Here is a 16,644-nt window from a genome sequence, read left to right as displayed (position 1 = left end):
ACTTTCAATGCTATCCCGATCAAAATACCAAGGACATTTTTCAAAGAACTGGAACAAACAGTCCTTAAATTTGTATGGAAACAGAAAAGGCCCCGAATCTCCAAGGAACTGTTGAAAAGGAAAAACAAAGCTGGGGGCATCACAATGCCAGATTTCGAGCTGTACTACAAAGCTGTGATCACAAAGACAGCATGGTACTGGCACAAAAACAGACACATAGACCAATGGAACAGAATAGAGAGCCCAGAAATGGACCCTCGGCTCTTTGGGCAACTAATATTTGATAAAGCAGGAAAAAACATCCGGTGGGAAAAAGACAGTCTCTTCAATAAATGGTGCTGGGAAAATTGGACAGCTACATGCAAGAGAATGAAACTTGACCACTATCTCACACCATACACAAAAATAAACTCCAAATGGATGAAAGACCTCGATGTGAGACAGGAATCCATCAAAATTCTAGAGGAGAACATAGGCAACAACCTCTACGACATCGGCCAAAGCAACCTTTTTCATGACACATCCCCAAAGGCAAGAGAAACAAAAGATAAAATGAATTTATGGGACTTCATCAAGATTAAAAGTTTCTGCACAGCCAAGGAAACAGTCAGAAAAACTAAGAGGCAGCCCACGGAATGGGAGAATATATTTGCAAATGACACTACAGATAAAGGACTGGTATCCAAGATCTACAAAGAACTTCTCAAACTCAATACACGAGAAACAAATAAACAAATCAAAAAATGGGCAAAAGATATGAACAGACACTTTTCCAATGAAGACATACAAATGGCTAACAGACACATGAAAAAATGTTCAAAATCATTAGCCATCAAGGAAATTCAAATCAAAACCACACTGAGATACCACCTTACACCAGTTAGAATGGCAAAAATAGACAAGGCAAGAAACAACAATTGTTGGAGAGGATGTGGAGAAAGGGGATCCCTCCTACATTGTTGGTGGGAATGCAAGTTGGTACAGCCACTCTGGAAAACAGTGTGGAGGTCCCTTAAAAAGTTAAAAATTGAGCTACCCTATGATCCAGCCATTGCACTACTGGGTATTTACCCCAAAGATACAGACGTAGTGAAGAGAAGGGCCATATGCACCCCAATGTTCATAGCAGCAATGTCCACAATAGCTAAATTGTGGAAGGAGCCGAGATGCCCTTCAACAGATGACTGGATTAAGAAGTTGTGGTCCATATATACAATGGAATATTACTCAGCTATCAGAAAGAACAAGTTCTCAACATTTGCTACAACATGGACAGCACTGGAGGAGATAATGCTAAGTGAAATAAGTCAAGCAGAGAAAGACAACTATCATATGATTTCTCTCATCTATGGAACATAAGAACTAGGATGATCGGTAGGGGAAGAAAGGGATAAAGAAAGGGGGGGTAATCAGAAGGGGGAATGAAACATGAGAGACTATGGACTATGAGAAACAAACTGAGGACTTCAGAGGGGAGGGGGGTGGGGGAATGGGATAGACCGGTGATGGGTAGTAAGGAGGGCACGTATTGCATGGTGCACTGGGTGTTATACACAACTAATGAATCATCGAGCCTTACATCGGAAACCGGGGATGTACTGTATGGTGACTAACATAATATAATAAAAAATCATTAAAAAAAAAAATAAAAATAAAAATAAAAAAGAGAACTACATTGGGGCACCTGGGTGGCGCAGCGGTTAAGCGTCTGCCTTCGGCTCAGGGAGTGATCCCGGTGTTGTGGGATCTAGCCCCACATCAGGCTCCTCTGCTGGAAGCCTGCTTCTTCCTCTGCCACTCCCCCTGCTTGTGTTCCCTCTCTCGCTGCCTGTCTCTCTCTCTGTCGAATAAATAAATAAAATCTTTAAAAAAAAAAAAAAAAGAGAACTACAGGCCAATATCCCTGATGAACACTGATGCGAAAATCCTCAACAAAATATTAACAAACTGAAACCAACAATACACTAAAAAGTCATTCACCACAATCAAGTGAGATTTATTCCTGGGTTGCAGGGGTGGTTCAATATTTGCAAATCAATCAATTTGATACACCACATCAATAAGAAAAGGGATAAAAAACCATATGATCATTTCAATAGATGCAGAAAAAGCATTTCGCAAAGTACAACATCCATTCATGATAAAAACACTCAACAAAGTAGGTTTCGAGGGAACATACCTCAACATAATAAAGGCCACATAAGAAAAACCCACAGCTAACATCATCCTTAATGGGGAAAAAACTGACAAGTTTTCCCATAAGATCAGAAACAAGACAAGGATGTCCACAACTTAACACTTTTATTCAACTTAGTACTGGAAGTCCTAGCCACAGCAATCAAACAACAAGAAGAAATAAAAGGCATCCAAATTGGTAAGGAAGAAGTAAAACTTTCACTATTTGCAGATGACATGATACTATATATAGAAAACCCTAAAAGCTCCACCAAGAAACTACTAGAATTGATAAGTGAATTCAGTAAAGTAGCAGGATACAAAATCACTACACAGAAATCTGTTGCATTTCTATACACTAATAATGAAGCACCAGAAGGAGAAATTAAAAAAATAATCCCATTTACAATTACAACAAAAATAATAAAGTACCTAATAATAAACTTAACCAAGGAGGTGAAAGACTTGTACTCTGAAAACTTTAAAACACTGATGAAAGAAATTGAAGATAACACAAAGAAATGGAAAGATATTCTATGATCATGGATAGGAAAAACAAATACTGTTAAAATGTCTATAGCACCCAAAGCAATCTATACATTTAATGCAATCTCTATCAAAATACCAACAGCATTTATCACAGAATTAGAACAAATAATCCCAAAATTTGTATGGAACCATGAAAGACCCCGTCTAGCCAAAGCAATCTTGAAAAATAAGAACAAAACACAATCCTGAATTTCAAGATACACTGCTAAGCAGTAGTAATCAAAACAGTATGTACTAGAACAAAAATAGATACAAAGATCAATAAAAGAGAATAGGGATCCCAGAAATAAACCCATGATCATATACGGTCAATTAATCTATGACAAAGGAAGCAAAAATATACAGTGGGAAAAGTCTCTTCAACAAATGGTGTGGGGAAAACTGGACAGCTGCATGCAAAAGAATGAAATTGGACCACTTTCTAACACCATACACAAAAATAAACTCAACTGGGCCCCTTTCTAATACCATATACAAATATATATTCAAAAGACCTAAATGTGAGAGCTGAAACCATAAAATTCTATAAATTACAGGCAGTAATTTCTTTGATATCAGCTATAGCAACATTTTCCTAGACATGTCTCCAGAGGCAAGGGAAACAAAAGCAAAAATAAACTATTAGGACTACATCAAAATAAAAAGCTTCTACAAAAGAAAACAAAGCTTCTGCAAAAGAAACAGCAAAGGAAACAATCAACAAAACTAAAGACAACCTACTGAATGGGAGAAGATATTTTCAAATGATATATCTAATAAGGTATTAGTATCCAAAATATACAAAGAACTTATACTATTCAACACCATAACAACAAATAATCTAATTAAAAATGGGTAGAAAGCAGTTCACCTGGATGGTTCAGTCAGTTGAGCACCCAACATTTTGATTTCCACTCAGGTCTTGATCTCAGGATTACGAGTTGAAGCCCCAAGTTGGGCTCCACACTGGGCATGGAGCCTATCCAAAAAAAAAAAAAAAAGGCAGAAAACATGAACAGAAATTTCTCCAATGAAGACATCCAGATGGCCAATAGGCACATGAATAGATGCCCAATATCACCAATCATCAGAAAAATACAACTCAAAACCACAATGAGCTATCACCTCACACCTGTCAGAATGACTAAAATCAAAACACAAAAAACAGCAAGAGTTGGAGGGGATATAGAGAAAAAAGAACCCTCTGCACTACTGGTGGGAATGCAAATTGGTGCAGCCACCGTGGAACACACTGCGGAAGTTCCTCAAAAAGTTAAAAATAGAATTAACATATGATCCAGTAATTCTACTACTGGGATTTACCCAAAGAATATGAAAACACTAATTTGAAAAGAGATATAAACCTCTATGTTTGTTGCAGCATTATTTACAATAGCCAAAATATGGAAGCAGCCCAAGTGTCCAGTGATAAATGAACGAATAAAGAAGATGTGGCATAGGGGCACCTGGGTGGCTCCGTTGGTTAAGCATCTGACCTTGGATTTCAGCTCAGGTCATGATCTCAGAGTCTTGAGACTGAGCCCTGTGCCAGGCTCACACTGGTCATGAAGCCTGCTTAAGATTCTCTCTCTCCCTCTTCCCCTCCCCCCACTGCTCATGCTCTCTCAAAAAAAAAGAAAGAAAAAGAAAGAAAAGAGATGTGAGATATATACATATAAATATTACCCAGTCATGAAAAAGAATGTTGCAACAACATGAATGGATTTAGATGGTATAATGCTAAATGAAATAAGTCAATCAGAGAAAGACAAATACCATCTGATTTTACTCATATGCAGAATTTAAGAAACAAAACAAATGAACAAAGAAAAAAGGAAACAAACAAACAAACAAACAAACCCAGACTCCTAAATATAGAGAACAAACTGATGGCTACCAAGGGAGAGGTAAGTGGGGGGATGGGTGAAATAGGTGAAGGGGATTAAGAGGACACTTATCATGATGAGCACTGAGTCATGTATAGAATTGTTGAATTGTACACCTGAAACTAATATAACACTGTATGTTAATTATACTGGAATTAAAAATTAATTAATTAATTTAAAAATATTTTAACCACCATGTTATATTGCCTTCCCCATCCTCAATCCTACCCATTCATTTTTTTCCCCTTTGGGCATGGCTGAATTGGTTTGCCTGAATCACACCATGATAGAACAAATTAAACAGCTGTAATTCTAAATATGAGCAGAAGGAACTGTGTCTTCTTTGACTTTGTGTCTCCAAAGCCTGACAATTCATTGCCTTATACAATGTTCAGCAGGTGTTTGGTAAATTGAAATGAGCTGGATAGAAATACTGCATATTGTAGTAATACAGCAACTTCCTGTGTCTGGGTACACAGAGCCTGTGCTTTAAAAATTGAGGCTTAAAGGACTGTAAGAGATAAAGGTTAGACTTTCCTACAATGGATACATCGGCTCTGACATACACAGGCAGCTGTAGTGGTAGTCGTAGTCGTAGTCATAGTCGTAGTAGAACGGGATCAGTGGATCACAAAAAATCAGTGCATTGCGCAGAGCTTCAGAATGCAAACAATAAAGCCAACCCTGGCTAATGACTAAGAAAAAATGAATTGACCGAAAGCTATTGGACAATTCATAGTCAACACAAAGACTGCAGACCTAGGCTTAAACTATCAGCAGAAGCCGGGAAAATATAGGTAACCAGAACCACTACCAAAGCCAGATGCCGGGAAGAGCCTGGTTAGGGGCTAAGCCATCACCGCTGAATGTTGGATGGCACAGCTGGACTGCCACCACCAGCGACTTAGCGCACTCTGCTGAAACTGTGGGCACAACCACCACTGGACGGCAGATGCCACAGGTGCCGCCCACCACCACAGGACATTCTAAACGGACCTGCTTCTTTAGGTAACTCACCACATTCCAATTCTTGGGTAGGAGACCCTATTACAACTGAAGCTAGCCAGCCTAAACTCATGCTGTAAGGAGGAAGACAAACACTGATTTTTTTACTTCAACTATGGGGTGGACCCTGCTTCTCCCTCAGTCTCAAACAAGATTCCAAAAACAAAGGAAGTGAATTTGAACGTGGGAGACCACATTAAAAAAAAAATGGATATGTATTTACTACAAAATTATAATCTGAGACAGGGATCTAGAACCAGATTAAGACTGCCGTCCTGGCTAAGGGGGTCTCCAAAATCTAATAAGGGGGACAAACGAAAAACAAACAAACCAAGATCTAGTAAGGAGTAACTACACCTCCAAGTGAACTGTTTCTCAGGTGGAATGCATTCCTGGAAAAGGGAGCATGAACTGCATCAGCGCTGAAGAGGGACATTACCACAGGGGTCCGGAGGCACATTTCCTACATCAGAACCTGGCAATTACGCTTTTGCTCTCTTCAAAGTCCCTGAAGTTATGCCATGCCTGTGGCCATAATTTCCTACCAGCCCTGTTACAGACACCTGCTGATTACTTCCTCCTAGGCTGCAGTGATGCTTCCGATGCCCTTCATAATAATGGGGATGGTTACATTCACTGAGTGTCCAGAGCAGCGCTGAGGGCTTGACAGGTACTAAAGTCATTCTATTTTCACAATAACCTTATGAAGTAAGTACTGTGATTGCACTCATTTTATGGGCGAAGAAAGTGAGGCAGAGAGGTTCTTAACTCACCTAAGGACACACCACAGGAAAGCCAGCAGTGCCAAGTCTGGAACCAGGCAGTCTGGCTACAGAACCTGTCCTCTTCTACACCTCCATTTTGAGAGAATTTCCAGCAAGCCCTGCTGGACTGCTGCTTTATACCATTTATTTCCTTGATCAGATCAACCACTACAGAAAATGAGCATTTTACACATCCAGATACCAACACTTCCACTTGCACGCCTTTATCAGTCCCTGTGCATCAAATCTATTTAACGGATGAGACAGTGGAAACAACATTGGAAAGAGAAAGAACACAATAGAAAGAACAAGCAAACGGGGTGGTGAGTCCCACTCACAGGCTCTAGCTGTAAGCCTCTGAGGGATCTCAATATGTTGCACTCCATCCAAATTAAAAGAACTGTATTGGGGCGCCTGGGTGGCTCAGTCGGTTAAAAGTCTGCCTTCGACTCAGGTCATGATCTCAGGGTCCTGGGATCAAGCCCCACATCTGGGCTCCCTGCTCAGCAGGGAACCTGCTTCCCCCTCTCCCTCTGCCACTCCCCCTGCTTGTGCTCGCTCTCTCTCGCGCGCGCTCTCTCTCTCTCTCTCTCTCTCTGTGTTAAATAAATAAATAAAATCTTTTTTAAAAAACTGTATTATCATGTTCAGAGCTGCAATAAATGTACGTATATACTTCGTATATACTATGCATATACACTGTATATACTTCTTTGTTTCCATTGGGCTCTGTGGTCTGGATGTCCCTGCCCTGTTTATTTCAGGGCCAGGAAAGCTCAGACTCTTCCCCCTGCACATGCCCACAATTCCCAGGCAAACTTCAGTTTCTGATTCTTTGTTACCTTCTTTCAGGAGGCGGCCATGCTCAATTTAAAAAACCGAAAACATTCCATCCATGGTCCCTCTCCGTAAAGATTACATATATCAGGCAGGGACCAATCAGGAAAACAGGACCATTCTAAGTATTGAAAGACAAAGAATTCAATGCAGAGAATTGGTTATACAAGTACAGAAGAGCCCCTGAGTGAAAGAGCACAGTGAAGTGACTCAAGAGCTTCCCAACAAGCAGCCACTACCACCCCGAGGCTGGAGGGACAAAAAAAAAGAGGTAGTGATACGGGTGCCCAGAGTTTAGGGTCACTGGGGAAAGCAGGGACCATGGCAGGCATGTCTGATGAGAACTAGAGTCACAGAGAAGACACAGCTACTGCTGAAGACGCTGACCATGGCACAGAAGAGGCAAAAACCCCGGGTTCTCCTTTTTTCTTGCTCTTCGCAGTCCTGTCTGTGCCTCCCATGCCTAACCTAGCTGTAACCCAGCTGACAGAGGAGCCTGAGAAAAGATCCTGCCGGGTCAGCCCCATCGTGACACAGAGTAAATCAGAGGAAGGCCAAGGAGTGGATCTGAGAGCACACCATGGACAGCACATGCTTCAATATTCAAATCACATTTGTTAGAGGATTATTTAATTTCTAAAACTAAATGAATTTATATGTATTAATGAATGCATAGTATTTTAATATAAAAATACTTGGGGGGGCACCTAGGTGGAACAGTTGGTTAAGCACCAGACTCGGTTTCAGATCAGGTGATGATCTCAGGATCCTGAGATCAAGCCCCGCATCGCGCTTCATGCTCAGCAGGGAGTCTGCTTGAGATTCTTTCTCTCCCTCTGCCGCTCCCCACCCCCACCCCACGCTCTCTCTCTTTCTCAAATAAATAAATAAATCTTTAAAAAAATGTATTTCTGAGATAATCATCATTATTTCAAATCAGCACTGTTTGAGGCGGCCCTAAATAAAGTGTGCCTATATATTATCTGTAATTTATTATGTGGCGGTAACACATTTATGTTTAAGCTGGTTGTTTAATGAACTGTATATAATCCATTTAGCAATATATAATCAGTTCTCATTAATACATTTGATGTCCCTTTTTTTTCCATTTTGCTATTTATTTTTTCTAATATCTTAGCATGAAAACTTTCAACCATAGAGAAAAGTTGAAAAAACTCTACAGTGAACATCCATACACATACCAACTGGATTTTATAGTTAACATTTTGCCATGTTTGCTTTATCACATATCTACCCATCTTTGCATCTGTCTACCCATCCATCAATCTATCTTATTTTTTTTTTGTTTTAAAGTTTTTATGTTAATTCCGGTTAACATACAGTGTTATATTAGTTTCAGGTGTCATACAGTGATTCAACAATTCCATACATCACCCAGCGCTCATCACAAGTACACCCCTTAATTCCCATCACTTATTTAACCCATCCTCCCACCCCCCTCCCCTCTGTAACCACCAGTTTGTTTTCTATAGTTAAAAGTCTGTTTTTTTATTTGTCTTCTCTCCTTTTTTTCCCTTTGCTCATTTCTTTTGTTTCTTAAATTCCATATATGAGTGAGATCATATGGTATTTGTCTTTCCCTGACTTACTTATTTCACTTAGCATTACACTCTCCAGCTCTATCCATGTTGTTGCAAATGGCAAGATTTCATTCCTTTTATAGTTTAATATATATACATATATACACAATGGAATATTATTCAGCCATAAACATATATACAGTCATATACATATATGTGCCACTTCTTCTCTATCCATTCATTAATTGATGGACACTTGGGCTGCTTCCATAATTTGGCTATTGTGAATAATGCTGCTATGACTATAGAGGTGCATGTATCCCTTTGAATTAGTGTTCTTGTATTCTTTGGGTAAATACCCAGTAGTGTGTTTGCTGGATCATAGGGTAGTTCTATTTTTAAATTCTGGAGGAACCTCTATACTGTTTTCCACAGTGGTTTCACCAGTTTGCATTTCTATCAACAGTGCACGAGCGTTCCTTTTTCACCACATCCTCACCAACACCTATCGTTTCTTGTGCTGATTTTAGCCATTCTGATAGGTGTGAGGTGATATCTCAGTTTTGATTTGCATTTCCCTGATGGTAAGTGGTGATGAACATCTTTTCATGTGTCTGTTAGCTGTCTAGATGTCTTCTTTGGAGAAATGTCTGTGCATGTCTTCTGCCCATTTTTAAATTGGATTATTTGGTTTTTTGGTATTGAGCAGTATAAGTTCTTTATATATTTTGGATACTAACCTTTCATTGGATATGTCATTTGCAAATATCTTCCTGCATTCAGTAGGTTGCCTTTTAGTTTTTTTGATTGTTTCCTTCTCTGTGCAGATGCTTCTTATTTTGATGAAGTCCCAATAGTTTATTTTTGCTTTTATTTCCCTTGCCTCAGGAGACCTATCTAGAAAAAAGTTGCTATGGCTGACATCAAAGAAATTGGTGCCCTATGTTCTCCTCTAGGATTTTTATGGTTTCAGGTCTCACATTTGGGTCTTTAATCCATTTTGAGTTTATTTTTGTGTATGGTGTAAGCAAGTGGTCCAGTTTCTTTTGTGTGTTGCTGTCCAGTCTTCCCAACACCATTTGTTGAAGAGACTGTCTTTTTCCCATTGGATATTCTTTCCTGCTTTGTTGAAGATTAATTTATCATATAGATGTGGGTTTATTTCTGGATTTTCTATTCTCTTCCATTGATCTATGTGCCTATTCTTCTGCCAATACCATTCTGTTTTGATAACTACAACTTTGTAGTATATCTTAAAGTCCGGAATTGTGATGTCTCCAGCTTTGCTTCTCTTTTTCAAGACTGCTTTGGCTAGTTGGGGTCTTTCATGGTTCCATACAAATTTTAGGATTATTTGTTCTAATTCTGTGACAAATGCTGTTGGTATTTTGATAGGGATTGCATTAAATGTATAGATTGCTTTGGGTGCTATAGACGTTTTAACAAAAGTATTTGTTTTTCCTATCCATGATCATAGAATATCTTTCCATTACTTTGTGTTATCTTCAATTTCTTTCATCAGTGTTTTAAAGTTTTCAGAGTACAAGTCTTTCACCTCTTTGGTTATATTCCTAGACATCTTATTATTTTTGGTGAAATTGTAAATGGGATGGTTTTCTTAATTTCTCGCGCTTCATTATTAGTGTATAGAAATGCAACAGATTTCTGTATAGTGATTTTGTATCCTGCTACTTTACTGAATTCACTTATCAGTTCTAGTAGTTTCTTGGTGGAGCTTTTAGGGTTTTCTATATATAGTATCATGTCATCTGTAAATAGTGAAAGTTTTACTTCTTCCTTACCAATTTGGATGCCTTTTATTTCTTCTTGTTTGATTGCTGTGGCTAGAACTTCCAGTACTATGCTGAATAAAAGTGGTAAGTTGTGGACATCCTTGTCTTGTTTCTGATCTTGTGGGAAAACTTGTCAGTTTTTTCCCCTTTAAGGATGATGTTAGCTGTGGGTTTTTCATATGTGGCCTTTATTATGTTGAGGTATGTTCCCTCAAAACCTACTTTGTTGAGTGTTTTTATCATGAATGGATGTTGTACTTTGCGAAATGCTTTTTCTGCATCTATTGAAATGATCATATGGTTCTTGTCCTTTCTCTTATTGATGTGATGTATCATGCTGATTGATTTGCGAATATCAAACTACCCTTGCAACCCAGGAAATAAATCCCACTTGATCATGGTGAATGATTTTTTTAAATGTATTGTTGCATTCGATTTGCTCGTATCTTGTTGAGAATTTTTTGCATCAGTGTTCATCAGGGATATTGGCCTGTAGTTCTTTTTTAGTTTTGTCTCTTTTTTAAAAAAAAGATTTTATTTATTTATTTGATAGGGAGAGAGAGAGGACAAGCACAAGCAGGGGGAGTGGCAGAGGGAGAGGGAAAAGCAGGCTCCCCACCAAGCAGGAAGCCCAACGCAGGGCTCAATCCCAGGACCCTGGAATCATGACCTGAGCTGAAGGCAGACGCTTAAGCAACCAAGCCACCCAGGCACCCCTTTAGTGGTATCTATCTCGTTTTGGTATCAGGCTAATGCTGGCCTCATAAAATGATTTTGAAAGTATTCCTCCCTTTTCTATTTTTTAGAACAGTTTGAGAAGAATAGGTATTAACTCCTCTTTAAGTGTTTGGTAGAATTCATCTGTGAAGCCATTCAATCCTGGACTTTTGTTTGTTGGGAGTTTTTTGATTACTGATTCAACTTCTTTCTTTCTTTCTTTCTTTCTTTCTTTCTTTCTTTCTTTCTTTCTTTCTTTCTTTCTTTCTTTCTTCTTTCCTTCCTTCCTTCCTTCCTTCCTTCCTTCCTTCCTTCCTTCCTTCCTCTCTTTGAGAGAGAGAGACGACAAGCAGGGTGAGTGGCAGAGGGAGAGGGAGAAGCAGGCTTCCTGCTGATCAGGGATCCTGTCATGGGGCTCAATCCCAGGACCCCAGGATCTCAACCAGCGTCAAAGGCAGATGTTTAACCAACTGAGCCACCCAGGTGCCCCAACTGATTCAATTTCTTTGCTGGTTATCAGTGTGTTCAAGTTTTCTATTTCTTCCTATCTCAGTTTTGGTAATTTATATGTTACTAGGAATTTATCCATTTCTTCTGCAGTGTGCAATATGATTTTTCATAATATTCTCTTATAATTGTTTACATTTCTATGATATTGGTTGTATTTCTCCTCTCTCATTTTGTGATTTTATTTGGGGACTTTTCTTTTTGATAATTCTGGCTAGAGGTGTATCAATTTCATTTTTTTTTTCCAAAAAACCAGCTCCTGGTTTCATTCATCTTTTCTATTGTTTTGTTTGTTTACTTTCTACATCATTTATTTCTGCTCTAATATTTATTATTTCTGTCTATCTCCTGGTCTTAGGTTTTGTTTATTCTTCATTTTCTAGCTCCTTTAGATGTAAGGTTATGTTGTTTATTTGGTATTTTTCTTACTTCTTGAGGTAGGCCCATATTGCTATAAACTTCCCTCTTAGAACCACTTTTGCTGCATCCCAAAGGTTTCAGACCATTGTGTTTTCATTTTCATTTGTTTCCATGTACTTTTTTATTTCTTCTTTTATTTACTGGCTGACTAATTCATTGTTTAATAGCATGTTATTTAACCTCCATGTATTTGTGCTCTTTCCAGATTTTTTCTTGTGGTTGACTTCTACTTTCATAATGTTGTCATCAGAAAACATACGTGGTATGACTTCAGTCTTCTCAAATCTGTTCAGGCTTGTTTTGTGGGCTAATATGTGCTCTATTCTGGAGAATGTTCCATGTGCACTTGAAAAGAATATGTAGTCTGCTCTTTTAGGAAGGAATGTTCTGAATGTATCTGTTAAATTCATCTGGTCAGAGCCACTGTTTCCTTGCTGATTTTCTGTTTATAAGATCTGTCTGTTGAGGTAAATGGGATGTTAAAGTCCCCTACTATTCTTGTACTATTATTGATTAGTTTCTTTATGTTTATTATTAACTGTTTTATGTATTTGGGTGCTCCTACGTTGGGTGCATAAATATTTACAACTGTTATATCTTCTTGTTGGATTGTCCCCTTTATTATCATAGTGTCCTTCTTTGTTTCTTGCTACAGTCTTTGTTTTAAAGTCTACTTTGTTCAGTGTAAGTATTGCTAAGTATTGCCACTCCAGCTTTCTTTTGACATCCATTTGCATGATAAATGTTTCTCCATCTTCTCACTTCCAATCTGCAGATGTCTTTAGGTCTAAAATGAGTGTCTTGTAGGCAGCATATAGATGGGTCATTTTTGTTTTGATCCACTCTGTCATCCTGTGTCTTTTGATTAGAGTTTTTAGTCCATTTACATTCAAAGTAATTACTGGTAGGTATGTATTTATTGTTTTTTTTTATTTGTTTTGCAGTTATTTTTGAAGATTTTCTCTGATCCTTTACTGTCTTTCATGGTTTGCTGATTTTCTTTAGTGATATATTTGTATTTCTTTCTTTTTATTTTCTGCATATTTATTAGTGGATTTTGATATATGGTTACCATTAGGTTTGTATATAAGCTCTTTTACATATAGTAGTCTACATTAAGTTGATGGTCGTTTAAGTTTGAACCCATTCTTTACTCCTCTCCTCCCCACATTTAGGTATATATTGTTACATTTTACATCCTTATATTTTTGGAGTTACTTGACTGATTTTTTTACAGAAATATTCGTTTTTACTGCTGTTGTGTTTCCTATCTTCATACTGTCATTTTTTTTCTTTCCACTCGAACAGTCCCATTTAATATTTTTTGCAGGGCTGGTTTAGTGATCATGAACTCCTGTAGTTTTTGTTTGTCTGGGAAACTCTTTATCTCTCCTTCTATTCTGAATGATAGTCTTGCTGGATAGAGTATTCTTTGCTGCAGATTTTTCCCATTCAGCACTTTGAATATATCATTCCACTCTCTTCTAGCTTGGAAAGTTTCTGCTGAAAAATCTCCTGCTAGCCTTATAGGTTTTCCCTTGTAAGTTACTGTCTTCTTTTGTCTTGCTGCTTTAATTTTTTTTTTTTTTTTTTTTTTTTGAGTAGGCTCTATGCCTAGTGTGGAGCCCAACATAGGGCTTGAACTCATGACCCTGAGATCAACACCTGAGCTGAGATCAAGAGTTGAATGTCTAACCGACTGAGCCACCTAGGTGCCTCTAAAAAAAATTTTTATCACTATATTTTGCCAATTTAATTAGAGTATGTCTTGGTGTGGATCTGCTTTTATTGACTCTAATGGGAGTTCTCCATGCCTCCTAGATCTGGATTCCTGTTTCCTTCCCCAGATTGGGGAAGTTCTCAGTTATTATTTCTTCAAATTAATTTTCTGCCCCATTTTCTCTCTCTTCTTCTGGGACTCTTATAATACAAATGTTACCTCATTTGATGGAGTCACTGAGTTCCCTAAGTCTATTCTTATTTTGAATTATTCTTTTTTTCTCTCTTTTGTTCAGCTTGATTACTTTCCATTACTCTGTCTTCTAGGTCACTAATTTGTTCCTGTGCTTCTTCCATTCTGCTGTTCATTCCATAAAGCATGTTTCTCATTTTATTATACCCTTTTTTTCTCTGCTATATTATTCCTTACCTCTCTGCTATATTATTCCTTACCTCCAGGCTGGTTGCCAGAAGTTACAAAATTTGGCACCTATCATTTTCCAAGCAATTGCTAAGGGGAATCATATTCCCTGTGTGCTCCCCTATGCATTAGTCTGTCTCTCACCCTTCTCCATGACTATGGTTCCCTTCTGCAGCAGCCATGATCTGTTTCTCTCCCGAACTGCATTTCCACACTTCCTACTTTCTTTGATGTGGCCTTTTCTCTACCTTTAGTTGTGGAGTTTGTCCTGCCAGTCTTCAGGTTAATTTCTGGGGTTTTTAGGATGATTTGATAGTCATCTAGTTGTATTTGTGGGAAAAGGTGAGACTAGGGTCTTCCTACACTGCCAACATCTTCCTAACCCCTCTCTATCTTATTTTTTAATGCATTTCAAAGTAACTTGCAATATCAGAACACTTCCCCCAAAATACTTTGGCACACACATCATTGTGTGAGCTTAATATTTGTTTACAGTTCTTTTTGAGATAAAATTTATGTAGAGTGAAATGCAAAGATATTGTGATAGTTGATGAATCTGACAAATGTGTACCTGTGAATCCCAATCCTTATCTAGCTATAGAATATTACTATTAACCCAAGAAGTTCCCTTTGTTCTTTCCCTGTCCATCCCAGCCCAAACTCCCTAGAGGCAACCACAGTTCTGATTTTTTTTTTCAGTATAAATTAGTTTTGCTTGTTTTGGAACTTCATATAAATGGAATCACAAAATACTTGCTCTTTGTACACTTCTTTCACTTAGTATAGCTTTTTTTTTTTTTTTTGGTGTTTTGGGGGTTTTAGTTTTTTTTTTTAATGTCATTGTGTATATGAGCAGTTTGTCATTTTTATTGCCCAGTAGTATTCATTTTTTAATATACCATAGTATCTTTATCCATTCTCTTATGGATGGACTCTTACATCGTTTCCAGTTTTTTTTAATGCTGTATGTTATTCTTGTACAAGTGTTTTTGTGGTGATATTTTTCATTTTTCTTGGGTAAATACCTAAAAGTAGAATTTCTGGGTCATAAAGAAGTTGTATGCTTAGCCATTTAAGAAATTTTCAGACTGTTTTCCAAAGTGGTGAAACCATTTTACACACCCATCTATCAACAATAAATGAGTGTTCTGGTTGTTCTACATCCTTTCCAACATTTGGTGATAACAGACTTTTAAACATTACCCATTCTAGTGGATATTAAATGTTAGCTCACTGTGGTTTTAAATTACATTTCCCTGATGACTAATGATGTTGAGCACATTTTCATGTCTTTATTATTTATTGGCCATTTGTACACTTTCTTTTGTGAAGTGTCTGTTCAAAATTTTGCTCATTTTTATTAGGTTGCTTTTATTTTTATTATTATTATGTCTTTTGTAAGATTCAAGTTAAATGAACTCTTTTAAGCCCATAAAGCAAGATACATGAACCATGCTGCCCCAAGTCACATTTTTGGTCATCATAGTAGCATAAAAATTTTAATTTACCTATAAAAAAAAAAAACTAAAACCTAATTTTTACCAAATTCTTTTTAAAACAAATTAAAATCTCCTCCTCCTCATATTGAACCTGTATATACAGTAGGTATATACAAGTGCCAAACTCCTAGATAAATGTTAAACTCCATGGTCTATGTACGCATTTCTGTACAACAATATACCGCTTCCCTCCATTGTAAATCAGTGCTTATAATCTTTTTTTTCCCTAGTCTTTTTTTTTTTTTAAAGATTTTATTTATTTATGTGACAGAGAGACAGCCAGCGAGAGAGGGAACACAGCAGGGGAGTGAGAGAGGAAGAAGCAGACTCCCAGCGGAGGAACCCGATGTGGGACTCGATCCCGGAACGCCGGGATCACGCCCTGAGCCGAAGGCAGACGCTTTAACGACTGCGCTACCCAAGTGCCCCTTTTTTTCCCTAGTCTTTTTAGGTTTTCTAGGTTTTTTTTCCAGATCTTTGCATAGTTTTGTAGACAAAGTATTTATCTCGTTTTCTAGAGAACAAATCGTGACCAACCTTATATGTGAATCAGCCCTTCTAGACTACTCTTCTAGTTATTCTTACATCATATTACTTATTCTATCTGATTTCCTAATGATGTTGCTCATTTTGAACACTCAGTACACACTCAGCAAAGTGTTATACACGTCATCTAATATCTTAAGGATATTAATAAAAGAATATTAACAAAATGAATCAAACAGATTATATAGAGAAAGAGATGAGAAAAGCAGAATGACTGGAACTCTTTAGGTTGCAGGGTAACAGAAATCCAGCTTGAGTTAGATTAGGCAAAAGAGGAAATGCAGTG

The 16,644-nt window shown here is 37.7% G+C and overlaps 1 long non-coding RNA gene across 1 annotated transcript in view; it reads right to left on the bottom strand.

Annotated features, from left to right (window-relative positions):
- LOC123781083 (uncharacterized) overlaps nt 1–16,644 on the bottom strand; it is a 354,804-nt gene that overhangs the window by 277,089 nt on the left and 61,071 nt on the right. The window contains exon 5 of the long non-coding RNA XR_015727381.1: nt 3,575–3,682. This is a non-coding gene — a long non-coding RNA (uncharacterized LOC123781083). The remainder of the gene's footprint in view (nt 1–3,574; nt 3,683–16,644) is intronic.

Source organism: Ursus americanus, chromosome 18 (assembly GCF_024610735.1).
Source record: "Ursus americanus isolate L20-20 chromosome 18, mUrsAme1.1.p, whole genome shotgun sequence".
In the NCBI taxonomy this organism is placed as follows: Eukaryota; Metazoa; Chordata; class Mammalia; order Carnivora; family Ursidae; genus Ursus; species Ursus americanus.
Note: the sequence above shows the minus strand (reverse complement) of the source record. Positions and strands in the feature narration are given on the sequence as shown.